This window comes from Miniopterus natalensis, chromosome 3 (assembly GCF_054644295.1).
Source record: "Miniopterus natalensis isolate mMinNat1 chromosome 3, mMinNat1.hap1, whole genome shotgun sequence".
Classification (NCBI taxonomy): Eukaryota; Metazoa; Chordata; class Mammalia; order Chiroptera; family Miniopteridae; genus Miniopterus; species Miniopterus natalensis.
This window is the reverse complement of record NC_142083.1, coordinates 40,218,349-40,244,090: the sequence shown is the minus strand read 5'-3', so window position 1 is coordinate 40,244,090 and position 25,742 is coordinate 40,218,349. Positions and strand designations below refer to the sequence as shown.

The 25,742-nt window shown below is 43.1% G+C and overlaps 1 protein-coding gene across 1 annotated transcript in view; it reads left to right on the top strand.

The window, feature by feature from the left end:
* The window catches only part of ARSB (arylsulfatase B), a 115,669-nt gene that overhangs the window by 28,969 nt on the left and 60,958 nt on the right, over positions 1-25,742 (top strand). The window lies entirely within an intron of this gene.

Below are 25,742 nucleotides of genomic sequence, written 5' to 3'. Positions count from 1 at the left end.
CCGTCCCACCTTTCTCCTAGTCTGCCTTCGCAAAACTCCCGTTATTTAAATATTGGATTAATCCTCTAATTTTCTCTCTCCCTTTTTTTAATCTCCTGTTTTGTTTTTTTTCTTCTACTTGGGGAATTTTCGTGTCATTATTTTGTAACCATTCTATTGAATTCATTGTAACTACCATAGTTTTTAGTTATCAAGAATTCTTTCTTGTTTTCTGATCATTCTTTTTTTGTGAAGTTTTGTTTTCACTTTATGGATGTAATTAATAATTTATTTCTCCAAAGCCTGTGCTCTTAACTATGACTTATATATATGAGTGTATGTAGGTGTGTGTATATACACATACATATGTTTTTAAGTTTGCTTACACACCCAACATTGTCTGTCTTCCTTCTAAGGTTGCTTATGTCTGTTTTGGTCTTCCTTCCGTGAAGGAGGCTTTCTCAGATCCCTAGTGTTCCTTGGCTACGACCTGAAAATTTGACAACTCCCAGGGTGAGGTTGGGGTTTGGAACCTGGTGAGTTTTATTTCACTCTAAAGTGACTGTGTAAGGGGTGTGAAGTGGTATGTTGAAGAATTAATCTGGCTATTGTACTCATGGTTTGTTTTGTTTTGCTTTGCTTTAATCAGGCATGGTTGTTAAATCTAGCATTGATTGTGTGGTTACTATGTGCAGGATACAGTTCTAAGTGCTTTACATGAATTAGTCCAGTTAATCCTCACAACAGTTCTCTTGCGGATGTGAGAACCGAAGCACAAAGAGGCCCAAGGTCGCAGAGCCAGGCAGAGCCAAGCATCAGCCTTTCTGGCTCCAGTGCATCTCCTGCCTCTGAGGTGATGCAGACGATGGTCTGGAGGTTCTTGTTGGACCTCAGGATATAGCAGAGCTTTCCACATGGTGTGCTGCCATATACAGATCTATTGAGGAGCCTGGGCAGGGCCAGGGATAGGGCCGCCCTGAGCAGCCTTGTTCAGCTGCTTTAAATGCTATACATGTACTATAATTTCTAAGTATGCCCTGTTGGGGAAAGGGTTGCTATTACACTTGTTTTTCCCCCAAAACTTACTCTTCAGAAAAGAGGGAGACATACACAAGTCCTTGCAAGATCTCTCTCATTGTGAGTCTTCCTCAGTTGGCTTTATGTTGAACAGCCTGGTAAAGCACTTTGATCCATGTTGGTATTAATGCTAATAGAGGTCACTCACTAAAAGAATAACAAAAGAGGCCAAGAGATTTATACTGATTTAGTAATTATTCCTGGGAGATAATCTTGAGATTATGAGAACTGGAAGTGATAAGTTTATAAAACAATCTTTGGTGTAGAGATCACAATGATACAGTTTAAAGATAAATGATTTCCTGAAACAAAAGTATATCTGTATTAATGTATCACATACATACTGAGTGGTGCTCAGACAGAAGAGAAGATGGTAGCTCTATCAAGTATCTCAAAGTGGCTCCTGTGAAAACAAATATTGATATCAAATAGGCATGGAAAGATGTGGAATAAAATTTAAGATCTTTTATTATATGATTTCAAATGGGTATACATAACTATTTTAAATAGACAGTTGACTATGTCATAAACATCTATATTATATTTATTTAATTCAGCAAAAATTAGTTTTGGAGCTTTTCCCTAAGGACATGGGGATTACCTTATAATAAGTTTTTCTCATATTTTGACACTGTGATATATTAGTAGATATATTAGTCTTGGACCATGTTTGCTTTGTTGGGCTAAGTCCAACTTGATCGTGTATAGGCATTTTTTATTATTCTGCTGAATTCAGTTTGCAAGAGATTTATTTAGGATTTTTGTATCAGTTCAGAAGTGAGAAGTGGGGCTGGTGGCATTTTCTCTCCGTCAGGTTTTGTCGTCTTGGTTATGCTCACTTAACAAAATCGTTTGGATGGTGTTTCCATTTTTTTCTCTGCTCTGGAACAGTTTACGGATTGTTTGAAAGATCTCTCTGGTTAAATTAAGCTGGGCCCTGAAACCTTTTTTGGAGGCTTTTTTTCTTTTAATTATCTCCATAGTTCAGATTTTTTGCTGAATTATATCTAGCTGTGGGTCTTTAAAATATTTTAAAATTAACTTTGCCTGAAATGTAGTGAGCCCTTTGATCTGCACGCTGAGATTATTTTCCACTCCAGGAAGTTTGCCTTGTTCATATTTTAGCTTATTGCTTTTGTTCTGCTTGATTTATTTCTCAAAAATATCTTTAATTAGTGGGCTGAATCGCTGACTCGGCGTTTCTCTCAGCGTTTCTCAGTGTTCTGTCCCTTCGCTCAGCCTTCTGCATCCAGCTCCCCTGCGCTACCAGGGAGGCCTTCAGCCCAGCCTCGTCAGCCTGGCGGCTCTGGAGGATTTCTGCGGGATTCTGGCGTGACAGGTCTGTCTGTCAGTCTTGGCTGCTCACCTTGTGGTGACTTTCCATCCGATTCTGGGTCTTTGCTATTTTAACAGGGAATTAGTTAAGAGAAGCAGCACTAGCGGCTGTTATGAAGGTGGCATTTTAACCTGGGTTCCTGTCACCAGGGCTGATCTTTATAGTTGCTGAACTTCAGGAATCTTCAAAGAATTCTGACCCTGAGTAAAATGAGCTCAGATTAGAGCCAACTCTGGAGCAATGAGATCATGAATTAAAACTGGGAAAAGTGTTCTAAAACCTTGAAAACAGAGATGGGTCTCAACATCTTTATGCAGCTGTTCCAGCACACTTTGTTTCATTGTGCTTTCAGAGATGTTGCACTTTTTACAAATTGAAGGCAAGACCCTCCACCAGCAAAAAGATTATGACTCACTTTATTGCCGTACTCGCTTTATTGAGGAGTCTGAAACAGAACCCGCAGTATCTCCGAGATCTGCCTGCACATGTTTATAGTGACTCTTACCGTATTCCTATATATGTATAATATATATACAAGCTATTTAAATATGTATTATATTCACCTATTTATATTTAAGTATGTTACATATTTAAGTAGTTTGTATATATATTATACACATATAGGAATATACATACACACACAACTATATATAACATATATTTGCCAGAAACCAGCTGGGGTTGAAGTTCAGTCTCTCCTAGGCAGTGTTCATCTTGCGTTGCGTACGTGCATCCATTTCTAGAAACAGACTCTTTAAAAAAGCTAATAAGAAAAATTTCAATTTAATTATTCTGCCCTCCATGTTCTTATTGCATATAAATTACAACCTTGATAGCGTAATGTCTCCTCGCCTCTTTTCAGGTAGGGAAATGTGTGATTATTACTGCTGTTAACAAATATTGCTCATCTTGTAAACATAATATTCTGTTCTTTTAATACAAAGGTAGCCCTTCCAATTTCCTCTCTGATAGGATATGGTCAGAGTTCAAATCCCAGCTTTCCTGCCAATTAGTTACGTAGACTCTAGCCTCAGTTTCATTATCTATTGAATGCAGGTTGCCCGATCTTTCATTCATTTTCCCTCATTGCAGAGAGAAAGAGAAATAGGACATAGTTCCACCCCCTAGGGAACATGCAGACAAGTGAATGCATTATTACGATGCAGTGGAAGAGTGTTTGGATGCAGCCCAGGGTGCTGTGTGCACGTGGTGGGAGCACCTCTCAGAGCCCGGGGGCCTGGGGAGCCTTTCTAAGAGTTGAAGGCTTGGAATGAGATGGTCAGAGAAATGGCGTGCAGGCGGGGAGGAGACTGGACAGCATTCTCAGCTGTGGGCGACAAACATGAACAAGGGCAGAGCGGAGAGGGCAGCCATCGCGGGGCTCAGCAGGGCTGGAGCCCGGAGTGCGCGGTGGGGAATGGCGGGAGGCGAGACTGCAGAGCTGGCTCAGAGAGGGCGTGGGAAGGTGCTCTGCAGGCAGAGAGGAAGCACTGAAAGATTTTAAGCGGGATCAGATTTTCATTTTAGGATTGGCGTGGAGGATGATTGGAGGCAGGCTGACTTCTTAGGAGGTGGTGGCAGTCAGGAGGGGTAGGAGGGTAAGGAGGGCCTGAATAAAGGCAGAGAGAAAATTGGTGGAGACAAAGGACAGATTTATGAAAAGTGGAGGCGAGCATGGACCAGTTGATCTCTACGAGTTCCTGTGACTAGGAAAGTTGATGGTGCTGTAATTCTGTGCTTTCAGAACTTTCATCAATGCTGGTGACAGTCTTTAATGGAACCATCCCTTCTCTTGGCAGTGGGGTGCATTTGCAGAGATCTGGGAAGAATGCAGCCCGTGGTCAGAGTGCCATGTAGCCTGCAGAGCAGCAGGCCCACAGTCCATCTGAGACTGGGGTGGGGTCGACGACAGTACTGGGAAATGTGCAGAAGTGGTTTTGGTTGGCACAGTGTCGTGAGAGTGAAGTCATTTGGAGGACAGGCACCTTCAGTGCTCAGGCCAGCCCTGCACAGTGGAGACATGTCCTGCCCAGAGGGTCAGTAGGCCATCGAAGAGCACTGACTGGACCGTGTTCAATAGCTCACTTTTATTGAAACCAATGAAGGCATTTACACAGAGCCTAAACTTTTAACATCTGTTATCTGAGCTTTCACAAAATTATATATAGATTAATATCCTAAACAGAGCAGTAAAGAAGCTTAACTAATTCCTCTAAATCTTATGTTCCTTTCTCCCTTATATATAGAATACCCTTAAAAACTGGTACTGGAGAACTTCATGGTTTTAAATGTACTTATGCAATTGGCAGACTTATTAAAATATTATAGAAATTCTGTGCCAAAAACAAAGTAATCTGACCGCTGGCAAACCATTCTCACTAGCTTCTTCAAACACTTAAATGAGTTTCTGACAAAGCTCAGGAAGATCTGTTAAGTGAATAATTTGTGTAGTGTATCCACACTGTCTTCCTCTTTGCAGGCATCCCTTTGTTTAACACATCTACCGCAGAGGGAAATGGCAACACGTGGCTCAAAACTAGGGGACTTTTTTCCTGGCCGGAAGTCAATCCATTTTAACTCTTTAATTTTTCTATGTTAATGTCCATGCTGAAAGCATATTGGGTCACTTTAAAATGTCATTAGTAATAGGTAGTAATGCACAGATTTGTTGATTCTTTTATTGAAAAATAATCATAATCAATACATTTTAAGGGTCCCCAGAACAGTCTTCTCTACAACAGACCATTGACTCCACAATCCCAGAGTCTAAGACAACGATCCTTCTCAACCGCTGTTTATCAAGATCTTCAGGGTTTTATTATAGTGCATATTGCTTGTGTGCTATAATGTAATACTACATTTTTGATATTATGACATTTTCAGCATGAGAAGCATGAAATCTTTATTTCCACACTTCTGTAAGACGTGGACTTCCTCTGAGTTTATAATTGGCCTATGGGTTTATAAATGGCCTCTCCTGAGTTTATAATTAATGGAAAATACATATTGAACTGAGCATATTTATTGACTAAATTGCAGGAAACTTTCCAGTTTGTTTGGGTTTACTTTCTCTTGTTTTGCATTTGATTTTAAAGGTCACATTTAAGATGGATCCATTTCTTATATTGTTCATCCCTCTCAGAACACATTGGAGCCAAAATTCTCTGTGAAGTTCAGAGGAATGTTAGGTTAGAGAGCTGCTCTGAGGATGAAGTAAGGTGAAAAGTAGATTCTGTGTAAAAATAACCCTATGGGAGCCATGACCACAGCCAGAGGAAGGGGCTGGAATAAAATTGGGTTGCCACAGCTGTAGAAGCAAATACAGAACAGACAGCTAAGGATGAAGGAAGGAACTAAATGGCCTAGGAATTATTATTTAGGCATCAGCAAAAAGTAGATTGTATTTCAGGGGTTTTGGTCTGGAATTTTTTAAATCACTGTCATTAATAATAGATGGAAGTTACAAATTTAGCTTTCAAAGAGGGCACTAATTATATGTCGGAAAACAAAAGTTCTATATTGTTTATACTCATATCTTCAAGAATGTAAAAATTGGGATTTACTGTGTAGTAGCTTTTTCTTTTCCTTTTTTTTTTTTTTCTATGAAGAGAGAGGAAGGGAGAGGGAGAGAGAGATAGAAACATCGATGACAGAGAGACATCATTGATCAGCTGCCTCCTGCACGCCCCCTACTGGGGATGGAGCCCACAACCCGGGCATGTGCCCTGACCGGGAATGGAACTGGGTACCTCTTGGTTCATGGGTCGATGTTCAACCACTGAGCCACACCCGCCAGGCTATAATAGCTTTTTCAAAGAAAAAAAAAAAAAAAAGTGGTTAAATTTTAGGTACTAAAGAACCCAAGCACTGTGACTCTCCCCATGTTACAGTCCCCGCGTGGCGTCCTCCTGGAGGCGGTGGTAACTGCTTTGTTTAGAGTCAAGGCATTTGCCTAAAGCCAGTGTTCCAGAGCCAGCTCCTGCTGGCGTGCTGTCCCGAATTCCTCTCTGCGCCGGGTTTCCACAGTGACTGCTGTGGTTTTCGGACTCGAGCTGAGCCCTTGCTTCGTCAGCGGAGGAAAGACTGCTGGCTCCTTCCTTCCCAGGGTTTCTGGAGCCTCGCTCTCCGCCGAGGGCCTGGGAATGCGTGCCGGGGCTCTTTGCGGGAGACAGCCCTGCTGGGCTTGGCCTCAAACAGGCCGCTCCGCCTCTGCCGTCAGAGCAGGGATCCCCCCCACCAGGCCGAAAAACAATCATAAAAATATATTTGAAAAAGCCTCCCTTGCTTCTCTTGCTGACTTTGGCAGTTAGGTACAGAGCGTCAACAAAATGTTGTATACAGAAATTCTGCCTTCAGGGCTTGTCCCCTGCTTACAGAACACCCCTTAACCTTGTGGGGCTCTTTTCTCATGTTTTCTTAATGAGAAAATATGTCAGAGATTATTGGCACCACAGGTTTCTTCCTTCCGGGGGTTTTCGCTCTTAACCGACTGTACTTTCTATGATCTCTCCTATATTTTCCTTTCACAGTGTGTGCCACGTCCAATCAACCCCTCCTAGGATGACTGTTCCAAGTACTGTGATTTTTTTTTTTTATCATTTCCATCCCAGAGCACTTTCCTATTTCTGTGAATTTTTAAAAAATAAGAGTTATTTCAAAAAATTTAACAGACATTAAAAATGATGTCTACCATTGTGGAGACTACAAAAAAAATGCTGTATCTCTGTCCTCAAAACAGCCTGTGACCTAGTGATGTATTCTGAGCTACACAAACATACACAAATTAGTCAAAAGTGTAGAAGTGAGGGAAAGAGGAGAAGGGAGTGCTGCATTTGCACCGAGAACGCTGGCTTTGTGGTGCCACTGGAAAACCCCACTTTGGTGTTAGGTTGGATGTTAGAAGATCCTTCTCAAATCCAAGGTAATGGAGGAGTCTGCATGGTGAGGCCCACTGGAAATCCAGTCCCCCAAGTGCCCTGTGTACAGTACATAGAGTTCACATCTGTGAGTCCCTGAAGGGAATGACATGATCGGTCATCAGGCCGTCACCAGGTGAGGTCATCTGACCAGGTAAGATCATCAGGTGAGATCTTCTTGGTAACAGGAATTAGTCAGTTAATAAGCATGATGACTCTGTATTTTATTTAAGACCAGGTACTGGTTCTGAGGAGACCCAAAGCTAAATAAGAAACGGTCTTAAAGAATATGTAGTGTCATGGTCCCGGTCTTCCATCAGTGTGAGGCGTTCAGCATCAGGTTCCCCTGGGGGGTGAGGAGGGGGCCAGGCTAGTGCATGGTTTGGAGACATCCTTTCTCATGCGGGGGCTCTGACACATCCCCTAAAAGGACCTGGGTTTCTTCCCTGACCTCCAGGCTGAAATCACTTAGTGTGCGGAGAAATGCTACTCATGGCGAATAGCCGGGAGGGTGAAAGCATGGAGAGCAGCTAGTTCAGCAAAGTCTAGCAGGGAACTCAGGGGACGTCTGAGGTATAACAGGGCACCTCCACGCTCACCCCTGGAGGTCAGGTGGCTGGAGCAGAAAGACCAAGTGTGGAGGAAAGAGCCTCCGGACAGGGGCCATCAGCCGGGGGCTTCGGAGAGGAGATGGGACAGAAATTAAACTGCGCTTGTTGAATGACTGATAAGTTATCAGTAGGTGATTGGAAAGAGAGGGCAGGACATTTGGGGCATGGAAGCAGGAAGAGAGAAGCAAAAGTATGTTCTGGGCATGGTGACTAGGCCAGTCTAGCCTTCCCATTAGTGTTCAAAGGGACACACAAACCGCAGTATAAACAGCACACATCCTCCTGGAATGTTAAACAACTTTGCTTGGATAGAACAAACAAGGGCAAATTATGGAGCAGAATACAACTGATTTCATGGATTTTTTAAAGTTCAAAATCTCTCAGGTTTTCATTCTTTTTTGGTCCTTTGATGGAAGAATTTAAAATTCTTTAAAGGATATGAACTACATTCATTTACAAAAAATTTGCCCACTAATCCCGACTTAGAGTTTGTGGCGGGAGCTGTGGTTCCCGTAAGTGCCTGTGGGAGGTGGGACAAGGAGTCCAGCACTTGGCCACATGGCTGAGGATTTCACTTAGTTGTTGGAGAATCCAACCCCAGTTGGAGGCCCAGGCTCTCTGACACTGCATATCCTGGATGGCAAATCTTGATGGTGCTTAGTGTGACTTCCCTTAAAGAGTGTGCCTTTGTCTCACACCCATGAAGGACTTCTGTGCTCAGGTCTGGGTTGTGGAGCCTGCACTCTTGCCTGGATGACTTTGGATCAAGTACTTTTCTGAGCATCAGTCTTCTTATCTGCAAAATGGGGATAAATCTTACAGGACTATTATGAGAATTAAATAATATAATTCATGTAGAGCACTGGACACCAGGCCTGGTATAAGGTAGGAATTTAATAATTTCAGCTATCATTATTATTATCATCACTATCTAGGCTTTTTCCATTTTGCACTAGTTGGTGATGACACTGTAGCTGTAATTATCTCTGGGCAATATGTTGTACAAACATTGTATCTTTGTTTGAGTTCCAAAGGTCCAGGTTGAAGAAGGACCCCATTCAGCCATGCTACATTGACAGTCCAGCAGTCCCTAGAAGAGGAGGTTCACAAGGGCTGGGAAGGCTGTTAGGACCTCACTTTTGGGGACCTGGAATGCACATTTGGAAACCAGGCAGAAGCCCATGCATAACACTGCAGTTGGATGTGAGTGGGAGTGGGGTTATAGGAAAAGCCCTCAATATGCAGGACCTGAGCATCGCTGAGCCTGTGTGTAGAAGGCCTCAGAGTCTGCAAATGGGCAGGTTGGGGCAGGCAGGAGTTGTTGGCTCAGTGGTCATTTTCTGTCTTTAAATATTACTGAAGTTCTTAAAACCCTTGAATGACAGCACTCTGGTTTTAGCCTTTCCCAGGATGTGAGGTGGGCATGTATTCTTCATTTATCAGATGAAGAGATGGGCTTGAGGGACAGTGAGTGATCGATAGCTAAAAACAAAGCCACAGTTGCAACCTTTGGCTCTAGGCTTTCATTTTGAAAGCCACACTTATCAAGACACTATCTATACCAAGAGCTATCCCAGGTTTTCCTTACCTGAGGAGCCCTATACAAAAAAATAAAAACATTGCTGAGAGTGATGTCAAATAGTTTACTGCCTGTTTTCTTCTAGGAATTTTATGGTCTTACACGTAAGTCTTTAATCCATTTGAGTTTATTTTAGTATATGGAGTAAGAAAGTGGTCTAGTTTCTTTTTTTGACATGTATCTGTCCACTCTTCCCAACTTTTTGTTTGTGACTCAGCCTACTTTATGATACTCGAAGTAAATTAAAACTATATTTCAAAAGCCTGGTCCCCGTCATGGTTTTGGCTGGCAGAAGGACTGGGAGGGAGATGCTGCTCTGGCTGACCAGGAAACACTCCCGGAGGACCCACTGACTCACCTGAGTCCTGTCCCTTAGCTGTCAGCATGTTTTCAGTAACCATGAAAAATGCTTTTTAAGTGATGAAAATGATACATTGATTCTCCTCTCTAATTCCTTGAATATTCTTTCAGCAAAGCTGCTTTAAAAATAATTTCTGATTACTCGTGTGGTTTTTATCAAGAAATGGGAATGGATAGTGGTATTGTGAATTGATCCCAAGAGAAAAACTTTCCTCTAAAATGTAGGAACCTTAGTCAGATAGTTGGAGAAGCTCCAGCCTGAATCCAGCTCCGTATTTTGAGCTCAAAACATACCTTCTCCTTGGCCCTGTGATGTCAGGTTGTCCGGTTGAATGAAATGTTGCCTTGTAATTATTTGGATGGGTGCAGTGCTTGCTGCCCCACCTGCCGTGTTGGTAAACCTGAAACCATCATGGCAAATATGCTTATTTGCTTTCCTCTGAAACGTGCTGCCCCTTTTTACCTCCTGCAGATAAAAACTGACAGGTCCTTTTCCCGCGAGCCAAAAACAGTGATGGGAACCAGGTGGAAGATATGACTTTTAAATGTAGTTTTAATTCATTTTGAGTCCCATAAAGTAGGCTGAGTCACAGACAAGCCGTGGGCCTCACCAAATCGCTCCATGATCTCACTTTCCCTCTGGCAAACCTTTCTCGGTGCAACATGGTGATATCGCTGGAGTGTCAGAAACAGCTTGCTCGGGAGGAGTTCGCCTGTGAGCTTTTAAGGCTGCCAGACAGCGTCTCTATTGTCTGTCCTCTCTCTCTGCAGATTATATGGTCTTCATGTGCTGAATAATGCTGTTAGCCAACCTCACAGCAACTGCGTAGGTTGTAGACCGTGAAGGCCCGGTTACGTGACCATTCGTTAGAAGCGTAGATTTAGAATTGACGAAAGCCTGCACTGACTCCTCCGTTTCCTAGAATGGATACTTTGAATGAAACCACTGGAATCTCCAAGATGACAGTTGACCTTACTCTTGTACCTGTACCGAGGTGTCTATTTTAGATTCTCTCAATTACCTCCTTGTTCCATCTTATAAATTATTATCGCCATTGCAGTCAAATAATATGATAGAAGAGATCTGGATGGGCTTCAGGAAAAGAGGGTTAATTGTGGCCTTGCTTCTAACTAGCTGTGCAGCTTCTCACATGCCATTAACCTTTCTGGTCCTCATCATTTTCATGTTGATCTCTAAGGTATTGTTTGATATTCTGTGGTCCCATTATGGAAACTCGGACACTCTTTTCTACAGAGCAGAGCCCCTTCTAGGCAGATTCACAGTCTTCTCTGTATTTATTTCCAAATCACCTTCTGATTCCCTGAGTGATTCTGCCAGGATGAGAACCACTGGTGCAGAGTCTAGACCCAAGGACTCATTAGTATAAAAACTTCTCCTTTGCCACGTTTTTTCATCCTTAAGCCAAGGACAATGTACCCTTCAGAAAATAATGACTTTTATAATTCTTCTATAACTTAATCCTCACGGAAGTTAAGTTCCAACCATTTTCCCTTTGTGTGACTTTTATGAATATTTTGCGTTTTCCATTTGTGTTCTTGCCTCTTTTCCACTCTCACTATTCAGCCACACGTGACCAGTGGTGATTCAAAAGAACAACAGAAAAGACACTGAGTAAAGCTGGTTGACTGTTATGTATCAGCTATTGAACCTGTCTCTGGAGCAATGGTTTTCAAAGTATGATCTCAGGAGCAGCAGCATCGCCACCACCTGGGAGCTTGTTAGAAATGCAAGTTCTCAGGCCCCACTCTGGACCAGAAACTCTGGAGGTGGGGCCCAGCAATCTGTGCATTAGCAAGCCTTCCAGGTAATTCTGAGACGCGCTATTGTTTGAGAGCTGTTTTACAGAAATTTTATGTTTTCAGATAGTTGGATTTTTTTTTAAAGTGTATTCAGATATTTTTGCAGTGATCATTGTCCCAATTTACATGCTCTGGAAATGGGAGGGATATGTAATATACATTTCTAAAGCGTATTTCCCTGCCTTCCTATCTTTTTTTCCTGCTTTTAGAGAACCTATCCACACCTCTACCTATTTGTACACTGAAGTTTTAGTCTTTAGTTCTATTACCACAGAAGATTTAATAATCAATGCTATTTAACTAACCTATTGTGACATATGATATAACAATAGATAGAACAGTGACTAATGAAACATTTATTTAATTTCTACTTTTTCATTTGTTTATTTTTTATTGAACCTTCCAGATAGCATTCTTTTTTTAGAACATAGGCAAGGTTTATTTTTCAGTGTTATCCAAGAAATCTATTTGTTCTGTAATAGACCTAAAGGTTGCTCTTGTCAGAGGGAAATTTTTACTAAATTGAATGCTCTCTGGAAGAAAGCATGAACATAAGCTAATATCATGAATTCAGTGATGAAGAGTTTCCTAAGTGAGGAAACTTTGACCCAGAAAGTGGCAGAAGTAGACTTAGAGCCCGAGGCTCCACACTTCCAATTCAGTGTCCTCTGCACGAAACATCACTGCCTTTAGGATTACTCAGTTTCCCTAATTGGTTGGATTTTCATCAAGAGCTGGACCCAAGTGGTTTTTTTTTAATTTATTAATTTAAAAAAATTTGTTTTGGTAATATATAAAGGATTTGCAAGTTCTTTCAAGGGCAACACATAGCTTCATTTAACTCTCTCAAGCCCTCTCACCTCTGTCAAGTTGCACCAGGAAATTCAATGTCTAGCCAGAGGCCCCCAAAGAGTTAAAAAGACAACCAGCCTGCAGAATGGAAGAAACTGATGTCAAAAACAGATGTTTCTGTGCCGGCCTTGCTGGGTCCGTAAGTCGGGAGAAAGCCAGCACGCATGCCTGCGCGTCGAGAAGTCTTGGCCAGGGTTGCGGAGAAATGAAGTGTCGTCCCTCCTCTGCAATTCCTCTTTGGGCCTTGCTGCTTGGGAGCTCTGCGAAGGGCTCCCCGGAGACCGGCGGCCCTGCCGCTCGAACCATTAACTCAGAACGCCCCCGAAGCCCGTTTTCTCCGGTGGTGTCCCCGAGCTGCGGCGCAGACCTTGCCCGTTTTCGTTGGCCGCGGGGATTGTTGTTGGAGTGGCTGACAGCTGTCTGCCAGGCTGTCTGAAGCCGCCTTCCTGTGCGCTCTGCCTCGCTCAGCCTCACAGCACTATTGTTCCTGTGGAGCCTTTTTCCTAAAATCTTTCCCAGCTGTATCCTGATATGGTAAACCACTTAAATTAGCTCCAGATTGTTCTGTTTATTTTGTGTTAGATAAGCGACAAAATACAGTCCCAGCAGCGGGCCAGGAGGAGGGGGTGGGGATCGGGGACACAAGCAAGGTCTTTTACAGAAGAGGGTTCCCAGGCCAAACCGTGAAAAGGCACAAATGTGATGCAGTCCCAGGTCCTGCATTTTACATGTGACCCTGGTGGGCTGGCTAAGCAATAACTTTGGATCTAAGCACAGCTCATTCCAGAAAAAGAAATCAAGCAAGACCCCAGCATGAAGTCACAGTAGGAGGAAGTGAAGTTTGCTTTATGGGAAGTAGATACAGGGTCTCCGTCAGGCTGGCTGCCGTGTCAGCCGACCAGGTACCATGCTTGATGCCCCAGCACAGCAGGATCCCCTTTTATGTTTTAAAAGTCTTTCTCCCCTATGGCAGTGCATGGCAGCTGATAGGCTCAGAGCTGGCCAAGTTCAGCGGTCTCCGTCTATGCTCAGCATTTGAAAGGGATTTCTTCCCTGCTGTCATTTAAAGCTAGAAATCCGAAGACTGAGTCACCAGCACAAGTATTTTCCACACAGCTGCGAGTGAAAACTCACAATGGGCCTGGCCCCTCTGTGCTTACGCAGGCCATCTGTGCAGCGCCGTGCCCGTGGCCTCGCCGCCTCTGTGGTTGTCTGCTCACCGGGGCGCTCCATGCAAAGCCTCTCTGAATACTTCACAAAAAATGTATTCAGATAGAATGGATACTGACCTAGAATGAAGATAATGCCTTTGTGATTATAGGAATCAATCCAAATAAAATATGAAAAATAAACATCTGAATGCTTTAACTCAGCTGAAGCATACAAACAATGCCAGCAACCAGCTGAGTTACAGCAATCACTGAGAATTTTGTCTGGCATCATTCAAGACTCCCCAGAAAGATCCCCTGACGCATTCTAGCCCGACTGGGCTTCCAGTCCTCACCCTGAACCAAGTCCTCGAAACCCTTTCTATCAAGGTGACAGAAGAGGAGTAGGTAGAACACATCAGGGGTCAGAAGATGCCCTTAGAAGCTGCCTCTCAGTTTCCTTTGGGGGAAAATAAAAGCATGTAATTAAAGGAGCACTAAACCAACTTTGGAGGAATAATTACCCCATTGAGCCCCTTTTCCTCTGCTGGAATGTGCCTTTTCCTCTCCATCAAGGACCAGCACACAGCCAAATGGCCTCTGTGTCACCTTCTCTACTCCCCCAGTTGTCATCTCTCCTTTCTCTGTGTCCTTTTTAGTCTTCATTGTGGACAGTCATGTATTTCTCCCAGGGGCCAGGCTCTCCACGGATGACATGTCCCCTGAGAGCAGGGACCATGTGTTGACCCTCTGTTGTCTTTTCCCACAGTGTTGACAGCAGCCATGGGCACCGAGCAGGTGCTTACGGCCTGTCACATCATTTTCTTGTGTTATTCTTGCCTGACATGAGGTGTCATTCATTCTGCTTCTGTATTAATTCAAGCAAAGGTAAAAACAACAACAAAAAAGACCAGGCATCGGCACATTCTCATTAAAATCATGAGCATATCCTCTGGTGCTGGGCAGGATGGAGGAAGCCACCTAAAGCCTGTATTTCTCATGGATTCCAACTAAAAACTCTGGACAATGCAGAGAACAGCTACCTGGCACCCCTGAAAGTAAACAGTAGTCAAAGCTTTATCAGTCCGTGTACCAGGAGCGAGTTTGTGGGGTGTTTTCTCCCGTCTGCCAGCTTTGACACAAGGGCTTACATTCTTAGGGAATGATGCAGCAGGCCTTGGCAGCAAAGTCGCCGCGTGAAACTCGTGATTTCCCTGGTTTGGGAAAGGGGTCCTTGGCTGGAGATTCTAGGGGACTTCCCATTTGCCTGTTTCTTTTCTCTCTCTCTTCTCTCCCAACCCTGCCTCAACGCCAGTCCCCACTGAAGATTTGCTTTGCTTTTGTGGTGGGGGTTTGGCCACCTAAAACCCCAAGAGAAGGTTCTCTCTGACCAGAGGGCCAGGGAAAAGGAGCAGCTTTTGTCCAAAGAGTGTGGGAGAATCCTGTTGTTTTACATCTCTTTTCTTTTGCTGCTTTGCTCCCAAAGGCTGCCTCAGTTGTGCAGAAGTGCATGATAGACTAGGAAGCTAAAACCTGAGAGAAACCTGTCTTTATGACCAGAGGAATCAGGAGAAAAGGAACCCTGAGGACTGGAAAGTTTGGAGGACTCTCAGATTGGAGAGAGCTGGAGAAGAGGGTCCCCTGATTCTATGTGTGAGCCGACGTAAGTCCCATCCTCACCTCCGAGTGCACATGTGCCACACAGACCCGGGAAGCAAAGCAAAGGCGTCAAGAACTCAGCAGCCCAGGCTCCAGACTAACCCCCACATGCTGCACACGCTGGGCAAACCCAGGCAGCATAGCAGAGGCTTCAGAAACTAAGCGGACACCGGCACCACTGTCCAGAGGGGAGACAGAACTTGGAGCCTGAACCTAACTGGGTTGGTTATAACTCTTCACCATAAGATAAAGTTGAACACTCTTGATATGAATGGAAAAATAGAACTTGTCAGCAGAGAAATAGGGAAAAAAGGACCAGATTGAAAGTTTGGAACTGAAAAATACAGTAACTGAAATTAAAAATGTACTCACCCTGGCCAGTTTGGCTCAGTGGTTAGAGCGTCAGCCTGCGGACTAAAGGGTCCCGGGTTTGATTCTAGCCAAGGGCATGTACCTCAGTTGCAGGCTCGATGCCTGGCCTGGTCAGGGTGTATGCGGGGGGCAACTAATCTATGTGTCTCTCTCACATCGATGTTTCTCTCTCCCCCCCTTCCACTCTCTCTGTAAAGCAATGGAAAAATATCCTCAGGGGAGGATTAAAAAAAAGAGAGAAAAACATTTACTCTGTGGTCCCAGTATCAGAATGAAGATGAGAGAGGAACAGTCAATGAACTTCAAGATTAATCAGTAGACATTACACAATCTGAAAGAGAGAAAAAAAAGAGGAAAGAGTTGAACTGAGTTGCAGGGAGGGACCCATGGAACAATATCAAAAGGTCTAACATTTATGTCATTACAGTCCCAGGAGAAATATTGGTGTAGAAAAAAAAATATGAAGGAATAATGTCTGAAAACTTCACAGATTTGGTAAAAGATACATGCCTAGATTCAAGACGCCCAGTAAAATCCATTCAGGATAAACACCCCCAAAACTACACTCGCATGGTAATCAAACTGCTGAAAACCAAAGAGGAAGAACAACTGCCCTGAAAACAGCAATCACAGTGGTGGGGACTAACCCAAGAAAAATGAAAACGTTATATAAAAACCTATGCCCACGTGTTCATAGCAGCTTTATTGGTAGTTGCTAAAAACTGGAAAAAATGCAAATATCCTTCAACTAGTGAAGGATAAATGAAACCGTGGCGCAACTCTACCGTGGGCGACTCCTCAGCAGCGTAACGGACCCTTCGTACCCGCGTTAGCGCACATGGATCTCAGCGTGATGGCAAACGAAAGAAGCCAGAGTCAGAAGCTCACACGCTGGATGATTCTTGTTATTTGACATTCTGGACAGGGCAAAACGTCATCAGTGGTTGCCAGGGGTTCCGGCTGGGGGTGGAGGGTTTGACTGCAAAGAGGCAGCACAGGGGAGTGGCTCCGGGGTGATGGAGCTATTCTGTATCTTGATTGTGACTCTGGTTATGTGACTCTATCTGTTAAAATTCATACAACTGCATCCCAAGACAAGTGAGTCTTACTGTATGTAAATCAGAAAAGAAAAAATGAAGGAAATCACACGCACACCATTGATACACGATAGGGTTAATCTAACTTCATGACTGACTACATGAAGTATGGAAAAGATTCATATAATCTCCTAACTATTTGGAAGTCATTTTCCACTTGATTCCATATTTAAACTTGCAGGAAGCCAAAAATGGCATAAACAATGAGGCAGGCTCTTTGTGTACATACAAAAAGCTTTTCAGAGAAGAATTCTAGTCTCACATGCCGGGCAGATGTTCCTGAGGGTCAGCTTACAACAAAGGGCCCTGATGAAAAATTGAGGTATGGGAGTAGGGGTCTGCACAAGGAAGACACGTTGATTCCAGAAAGGATCCACTGCTGTTCAAAAAAAAAAAAAAGGCCAAGTGAATTTGATGGACTGGTGAAAACAAGAACAAAGAATCTGACATGTCCTGGAAACCCTGGGCTTTGAGACCGAGGGTAGGGAGCGGAATGCCCCGTCGGGAAGAATCACATCTGTTGTGCTGAGGTGCATCCTTGCCTGCGTCCTGAACTGTACGTGGGGTGGGCAGCTTGGACTCTTTCCATGAAGCAGATGCTGCGCATTCCTGTAACACCAAGAAGAGTCTCTTCTAAACCCACCTCTCATCCAAAGGACAAAAAGTACACAAAGGATGCTTAGCTGCAGTGAGAGCCCGCCAGCTGACCAGCGCCGTGCCTCCTCCCGCCGCTTCATTCCGCTTTTGAAGTTTTATCATCACTCTGAATCCTCTTACACCCTTATGGGTCTTATCAATTTTTATATCCAAATGTACTTTTAAAAAGCTGTTGGTTTTAAGAAACCTTTGCCTATCTCTGAGTCACAAAGATACTCTCTTGTGTTTTTCTAGAAAGATATTCTCTCATGTTTTTCTTTGATCCATCTTTTTCTCATACAGCTTTGTTTTGTTAAGATATAATTCACGTTACCATAAAATTCACCCTTTGAAGTGTACAGTTCGCTGGTTTTTAGTATATTCACAAAGTTGTACAATCCATCACTATTATCTAATTTTTACCACCTCCCTCCAAAATCCTGTATCCATTAGCATTCCCCCCTCCTCCCAGCCCTGGCAGCCACTGATCTACTTTCCGTCTCTGTAGATTTACCTATTCTAGACATTTAATATAAATGGAATAATACAGTGTGTGGCCTTTTATGGTTGACTTCCTTTAGTTACCATAGTGTTTTCAAAGTTTATTCATGTTGTAGTATATAACAGTACTTCATTCCGTTTTATTGTGGAATATTTCTTGTATTGCTCTTTATTGCTGAAAATATACCACATTCTTTATCCATTCACAAATTAAAAGGCAATTGGGTGTTTCCGTTTTGGGAACTGTTATGAATAATGCTGTGAACATTCATGTATAAGTTTTTGTGTAGACATATGTGTGTATTTTCTTGACTCTATACCTAGGAGTGGTATTTCTAGGTATATGGTAACTCTATATAGGGTAACTCTGTTTGAGGAACTGCCAAACCAATTCCAAAGCAGCTACACCATGTTCCATTCCCTCCAGCAGTGTAGGGTTCCATTTCTCTATATCTTCTTCAACACTTGTCATTGTCTGTCTTTTTTATTGTAACCATCCTAATGAATGTGATTAGTATCTCCTTGTGGTTTATGACTTGCATTCCCCTGATGACTAATGATATTGAACAATTTTTCATGTGCTTGTTGGACATTTGTATATCTTCTTTGGAGAAGTATCTATTCAAATCCTTTGCCTATATTTTAATTGTTTGTTTTTTTTCTTTTTACTGTTGTATTGTAATATCCATTTTCAATTAATTTTTGTGTATGTTGTTAAATAAGGGTTGGTCAAGGTTCTTTTCCCTGCCCTGTAGATATCCAGTTACTCTAGAATCATTTGTTGCAACGCCTTTTTTCATCTTTGCTGAATATCGACTGATCACTTAAGTATGGTTCTTTTACTAGGCTCCCTATTCCATAGCTTTATAGTAAGTCTTTAAGTTCAATAGTATAATTCTTTCAGCTTTGTTATTCTGTTTGAAAATTGCTTGCAATCCTAGGGTAAATCTCACTTGATCATTATGATTGTGGTAAGCAGAACAATGTTCCCTTTTCTCCCCCAAAAGAAGTTCACGACCTAAAGCCCTCACCTGTGAATATTTGTTATATATTATATTTTTATGGTGATCAGTGATCTTTGATGTTACTACTGTAATTGTTTTGGGACACCACACATATAAGATGGTGAACGTAATTGATAAGTAGTATGTGTGTTCTGACTGCTCCACCAACCAGCTCTTCTCCTTTCTCTCTCCGTCTCCTCACCTCTCTATTCTCTGAGACAACAATATTGAAATTAGACCAAATTAAATATCCTACAATGGCCCCTAAGTGTTCATGTGAAAGGAAGAGTCAGACGTTTACTCAGTTTGGTTTATTGATTTTTCTGAGTAACCCTAAAAGGTTATCTTACTACTCATAAAGTAGAAATCCAATAAAATGTTTCTGCTTCAAGGGTAAATTCAGAACATTTAACTTGTATTACCTATTTGGAAACATAAAGGTAAATTAAAGTAGTTGATGCTTGCCCAAAGAGAATATGTGAGCTTTCTCTAGTTTAATTCTCTGAAAAATCATTGACCTGAATTCCCATCTTTCTCACCATACAAGTAGTGAGTACACTTAGTTATTTTGAATCCACAATTCTACTTTCTTCTATCTCTTGATGGTATTTTCACTTTTCTCCTGTCCTTGAACCTGCCATGCTCTAAAGCACCACTGTGATACCTTTTTTATCAATCACTTCTGGATTGACATTCCTCACAGATAAACAGCTGTCTGGTAAAACACTATCTGGCCACTTAAAGGGTTTCAGATCTGGAAGGGGAGCCAAATAATTTGTGAGTAAACTGTGATACTCCCTCAGGGTACCAGATAATTTTAGTTTGCCCTGAAGTTCATAATTTCATTAGTTAAAAATACGTATATTAAGCATTCTTTCAGGATCAAACTGCAGGGAAAGCAAGGAGGACTTTATTTGTAAAATAAGACAAACAAACATGTACTTTTGCTGGCCCCAAATCCTCCAAACACGGGGCTTCCGTGGCATTTGTTAGGGGATCTAGAATCTCAGATCAAACCTGGCATCACCCATGTCTCCTAAGTGAGAGTAACTAAACATTTTGTATTTACTTTATGACTTTCATTAAAGGATCTCCAAGATCGGTGACCACCTATGCTTTCAGTTGGAGAAAAAGTTCAGTTGTTTGCCTACTGATATATAATAAATTAGGACACTGTCTTCCATTTCCCAGTTCCGTTTTAACTTTTAGAGACCAAATGTTTTCAATCTTTCAACAGACTTTTGAGTCTCTTTATCCTTAATAAATGTTAAAGGGGAGATAAAATCCCATTGGTGTGTCATTACTCTAAGCAATGACATTAGCCCCGTTAAAATGGGGCAGTCTTTTACTACAACCCTATGTGATCTTTTTCTTTTTAGTCCCCGTTCTTGCTGATTTGCCCTTTCCCTGCACCCGTCTTTCTGTATCGTCAACTCTTTTGGTGGCTGCATCGGTTACGTGGGGCCTGGCTGCCAGCTTCACTCCGCAGGGCCCTCCCAGGGCTGGCGCAGCAGGGGGGCTGCCCACGCTGATGCCTCGAATCAAGATGCAAAGTCTGATCGGTGTCAGACTGGGAGCTGGGGGTCAGAGCATTATCTGCCCAGAATGTTTCATACCATTTAAAGCCCCTTCAAATATTCAAATGACTGTCTGAATAAAGATTCCGTTTCTGACATTTAATTTGAATCACAGGCTACGGCTGTTGTACCGCTTTCTTTAATAACTGATGTATTTCATTTAAACTCATGGAAACAGAATGGAGTCACCCTGGCTCTGCCCCAAGAATAACGACAAAACCGCTCACCATTCATTTCTTGACTCTCAAGAAATTACCGACAGAGAAGGGAACGCAACCCAGAGGGGCTCTGTGCTTAGACAGCCTTCTTCTTATGAAGCATGGTGTTCAGCACGCGGCTGTAATACCTCCATCTATGTTTCATGAACACCCCGATGGGCTCCTGTCCTGTGCTGCATATCGGGGTGCTGCTGCCGGTGATTATCATTAATGAAAAGGGCTGAGATTTGCTGGGCGCCACTTCTGTGCCAGGCACTACATTAGGGCGGGCACCGCTGTCATCCTCGTTTTTTGGACGAGGAAACAGGCTCAGAGATAGAGTAACCTTCCCAGACTCACAGCATTTAACTCCTATCCCTTGAATAAATTTCAGTGACATTAGACAGGGGGCAGTAGAGATGATAGAGAAAAATGATGATAGTCATGAAACAGCTAGACATTTTCTTTTTTATATGCAGGCATCGTGCAGCTCAAGTTTTCCTTAAGTCTGACGACAGAGTGTTCTTAGGAGTATAGCTAATTTAGTATTTAATTAAGAAGAGGCCTGACACAGAATGCCCCACCAGCTCACGTGTAATTGAATAAGGTCCTGAGCCTGCTCTCCCTGAGCTGGGCTCCTGTCTCTCTGATGGTGGTTGGTTCTGTCCTGTCATTCTGGCGGCAGCTTCTCCGAGAGGCCAGTTACCATCTGCCACGAATAGAGAGATCGTACCTCTCCTTCTGCTCGCTCCAAGAGAGAAGGAACCCTGTCTGTCATGTCTGCTGCCAGCTAGAGTGGCCCCTGGTATTTGGCAGGAACTCCAGAAAGATTTGTTAAAGGGGCGAGTGTGACTCTCTTCCAGGCTGGGACCAGTGCTTCCTCCAATGCTCAGTGCTCTCGAACAACCCCTTTGACTTCATTGCAACTGACCAGGCGCCAGATCGGACAAACAATTCTGACTTTTGCTTAAATTCTCACAGGGTTCCAAGAGTGCCCCACTTGCCAGTGTCCTATAAAATGAGTCTCTGAGTGCAGAACAGCTTCCTAAAAATCAAGGTCACGGAGTGGTCAGCTGACGGCTCAGGAAAAGCTGTGCAGTAATCAGAGTTAATTTTTAGTGTCTTCAGTCTGTACTTTTAGAGGCCTTTTCTCCACCTTTTTTTGTTCCCCCCAAATATTTAAGCTCTGTCTTTGGCAACCTGGGCTAGGTCCTGGGAATGCAAAGAAGAATGGGACTTGTTCTTGCCCTTAAGAGGCAGAGATAGAAGGGAAGACAGATCCCCGAACCACTAACCAACGTACAGAGGTAAGTGGGATAAGTGTAGATAAGATAAGACCGAGATAAGTGCGATAGAAAGGTGGTTAGAAAGTGTGGTAGAAGTACAGAGGAGAGAGAAAGACTGGGACGTAACTGAAAAGTTCACCCAAGGTGTGACATTTAACCTGGGACTGAAAATTTAAGTCCGGCAGGAGAGAAGGGGAAGACGAACTTTTTAGGCAAAGAAACCAATATGTACAAAGGCAACGTCAGCGTGAACCTGTCCATCAACAGGGAGAGGTTAGTTCTGCGTGAAGCCCCGGGCATTTTTTATGGGGAAGGGCAGGAGTTGATGCTCCAAAAGTAGGTCGGTCCAGATGTAAAGGATTCTCTATGTTGGGCAGAAGTTGGAACTTTTTGCTGTTTGGAAAGCAATCAGAGGTCTTTAAACATGGATGTGGCCTGTTGGTTTGGGGCTTCACAAAGATGCCTCTGACAGCAGCGTGAAGCAGCCTGTAGGTTACCTTAGGGGAGACCAGGTGAGGGGAAGGGCAGACCCATGGCAGTGGGGCTGGGTTGGAACCCCCTGGAAAGACACACTTGGCAGAAATGAATGCACATCCTATCAGAAAGGGCTGAATGTAGAGCAAGAGGAAAAGAGCATCAGGCTGTGAATTGAGTATCTGGGTAGATATGGTCTCAAAAATCTTTTAGTTAGAGGAAATGGAATTTACCTAACCCTTTAGACCAGGGGTGGGGAACATCAGGCCCAGGGGCTGTATAGGGCCCATGAAATCATTTGGTCTGGCCCTGCCAAGGTCTCACCGAAGAGAAGCAATTCCAGCCATCACATTAGGGGTGAGTTAATTAAATGTTTGACCAAATATAGCATGCTGATTTTTAAGTTGATAATTTTGTATGGCCCTCAAATGTTGTTATAAATATCCCAATGACCCTTGGCAGAAAAAAGGTTCCCCACCCATGTTCTAGACAAACTGCTAAGATACATGTTAACTCTCCAATTTACATTTTAGTCACGTAAAAAAATAGTCTAAAAGAAGCAACCATCATCACCAAGCAGGCCCTTTGTTTGTACAAAGAGGCTTCATGGTATTTGAAAACACATCTACTCATCTGTCACACTTCCCTGTTCAGAGGGAAGTCCCGGCCCGGGTGCAAGGCTGCGGGGGCATTCCCTGCTTTTCCTTTCATGATCCCCAGAGCAGAGTGCAGAGGATGTGTTGGGGAAGCCAGGTTAAAAGATCCCTGGGGGGCAGTGAGAGGGAGATATATGCTGACGGTTCAGGGCAGGCAGCCATAGCCCAGCCACAACATTGCCTCGTGTGGGGAGTAGTCCTGAAAGCCAATGTTGTCACGGTTCCATCTCAATTTTTATCAGCTGGATATGGATGAGGCTTCATTGTCGTATACTTAATGCTTTTGCTCAGATCTTTGGCTAACTGATGTTTTTCCGTGACTTTTTGACAGTTATTTTTGTTCAATAATGAATAATAAAGTGAAATTTACCATCTGTATATGACAGCATTTGTTTTGTTTTGACATTTCTTTTCTGGACAGCAAAGGTTTTATAATTAGCCTTTCCCTCTGCCAAAAAACATTGCTGAAAAATCATTTCCCTGAAAAAAATGTTTCATAGTTTCCTTTTTACTAGTTGGAGTCATCTTATTCGGATTTGGAAGTTTTTTTAATAAGTCAGTCAGGAAATGACACAAGAAAATTTTCTCGTGAAAATTAATTCTTAACAAGAACAAAAATTAATTTTTGCCCAAAGAAAATTAGGAGGGGAAATGAAAAGAAACATGTTTGAAATGGTGGTGGTTCCATTATATTTTTAATTTTTTTTTATTGAGATAAAATTGGTATATAACAATACATAAGGTGATACATACATAAATTGGTACATAACACTAGATAAGTTCCATTGTAATTCAACTTCTGTATACTCCACAGAGTAATCACCCCCAAAAGACTAATTACTGTCTTTCACAATACAATTGGCCCCTTTTAATTTATGTCAGACTTAAGTGAGCAATATAGGAAGCCCCCTTTCTACCTTGTTTCAGATGAGCTTCTTTGATTCTAGCTGTTACCCTGATCAGTTTTGTGTCCAGCTCCTTGAAATACCGGGGAGACTGTGCTAGAACTGATGGACAGCACCCTGCTTCTCAAAAGCCTAAGCCTGTAGTGGGTTCTGCCCCTTTTCTAATCAGTGGCAGCCGTCAGCCCGGTGCTGCCTGTGGAGACACGGCCCCCCCACCCGCCCCCCCTCGCCCCACAAAGCTAAATTGCCCTCTTCCCGTAGCCAAGTGTCCAGTTGGCTCTGTGACTGGGAAGCCCAAGAGAGCAAGTCACAGGTGTGAATTGCCGGTGTTTTATCTCTGGAGTGCTCTCAAGAAATGTGGAGGAAGCCACACTGATAACTGGCCATAGAATGGTTTATCATTGCTGATGGCAAAAACATCACGCTGAGCTAATGGCAAAAACAGTAACACTCGCCGCGGAGCGCCCTCCCCGAATACTAGAGGACGCACCTTCCAGCTCCTACAGTAGCGACGGCGGCCAAGTTCTCTTTCCAGCCTAGAGTATTTTCCTTTCTAAGTCATACGTAAGGGCTGCTCCTGGAACCCGATTCCAGATGCAGCCGCCCTTTTCCCCACATCTTCACTCGTATTTCCACCACCATCATTATCCAGCGTTTTTGTATTGAACACTAACAAATATGTGCAACTGAAAGAGACATTTGACATATCTCAAAAGTGCATCTATTTAAAATGGAGAAAACAGGCATCTTCTACAGACATGGAGCCAGTGTCATTTATAACAATCCAGAGCAAATAATAGTGCTGTCTCTGCCATTCTTGTTCTCCCGGGTAGAATATAAGCAATTCTTCCCAATGTATTTCTGTATGACATGAACAGCACCGTTGACATTTTGGTGTGTTGGTTATGGGTGACATACTCTGTGAAGTGTAAGGAACATGGAGGAATCCCTCTATCTAAAGATGGTGCCCTTGTTGTGAATATACACGTCGGCTCATGTGAAACACAGTGTGTATTCAATGCACTGGCTTAGGTGACTGTTCGGCCTTGGATTTTTGTCAAGAAGAGATGTGAGGTGTAAGGAGAGGTTCCTGTAAGTCTGTGACAGCAGGTGAAATTGACTGTCGCCCCCCCTGGAGTTGAAGAATTGTTACCTTCATCTCATCCAGCTTTAGGCTCTTCTCCCTCCCTTCACGGAGCAGAGAACAACCGAGGACGGGATGTGTGAAGGGCTTACTCAGGAGCTGCCTTGGCAGGAGATCCTTGAATTTCTTACCCACCAGCAACAAAGGTGGTTCTCCTCCAAAGGGAACGATTGCCTTGAAGAAGCTCTCCTGCTGTCATAGGAAGAGTGTACAGCTTGCTGAGGTTGACTGCATATGGTTTGCATAGGGAACGGAAGCTTTCTGTGGCCTAAGGCCTAAAGCCCTCACTAGGTCAAGGACATCGGGAGCATGGCACTCTGGGAGCATACGGTTCCTGGAGAGCCGCACAGACCTTGTTTGAATCCTCAGTTTGCCACTTATTGGTTCAGCCTTTTCACATCTCGTTTGTTAAGCAACGAAATGGTTATAACACTGGACTATCTGAGTTGTTAAAATATTAGCTATCATTTATTTAGTACTTATTTAGTACTTAGGTTGTGCCGGGCACCCAACCAAGCAATGGTTATAATGGTGTCATTTAATTGTCACCATAAT